The sequence below is a fragment of the Chrysochloris asiatica genome, unplaced genomic scaffold, assembly GCF_000296735.1.
Source record: "Chrysochloris asiatica unplaced genomic scaffold, ChrAsi1.0 scaffold00082, whole genome shotgun sequence".
In the NCBI taxonomy this organism is placed as follows: domain Eukaryota; kingdom Metazoa; phylum Chordata; class Mammalia; order Afrosoricida; family Chrysochloridae; genus Chrysochloris; species Chrysochloris asiatica.
The window spans coordinates 11,932,749-11,933,656 of record NW_006408600.1 but is presented as its reverse complement, the minus strand read 5'-3'; positions in this window follow the sequence as shown (position 1 = coordinate 11,933,656).

The following is a 908-nucleotide window of genomic DNA, read 5'->3' as shown; positions in this document are numbered from 1 at the left end:
GGTTTCTGCTCCAGTAAAGATTTAAAACCTCATAAGCCATGTACAGGGTCGCTATGAGTCAAAACCTACTCCACGGCACACCAACACCAACACCAAATTGGGATAATTTCTTAAAATTATAAAGACTGATTCATAAATTTTATGTTAGACCCAACTCAGCCATTTCAAACCAAGTCAAAATCACATATGTTGTTGTTTTCCTTTTCTTTCTCTATTTTTCTTTGTTTCTTCTTCTTTTTTTTTTTAAACGAATCTCTGTTTTGAAGTTTTGTGTCTACTATACTTGCCTATCAGTTTACCATACTGTGGTGGTTTGCTTGTTGCTGTGATTCTGGAAGCTATACCACTGTTATTTTAAATACCAGCAGGGTTACCCATGATGGACAGGATTAAGATGACCTTTGCAATTAAAAGCCTAGGAAGAAGAAGAGACAGATTACTTATGAATATTTAGTCACTGAAAACTTTACGAATAAGAGTGGAATACTGACTATACCATGATGAAGAGCACCAGAATATTGTCAGATATAGTGCTGGGAAATAAGGTTAGAAGGCACTCAAAATACGATTGGGGAAGAGTTTCCTCTTCAAAATACAGTTGACCATCATGATGAAAATGGAGAGAAACCTGTGGGACCTTCAACTGCTGATGGAACAAAACTAAAAAATGAAGTGAAACACCTGTAAACATCCATTAATAATTGGAACACGGAATGTATGAAGTATGAATCAAGGAAAATAAGGAATTGTTAAAATTGAATGGAATGCATAAATATCAATATCCTAGGCATAAGTGAGCTGAAATGGACTGGTATTGGCCATTTCAAATCTGACAATCACATGATTTACTATGCCAGGAATGGCAAATTGAAGAGGAATGGTGTCACTCTCATCATTAAAAAAAAAAA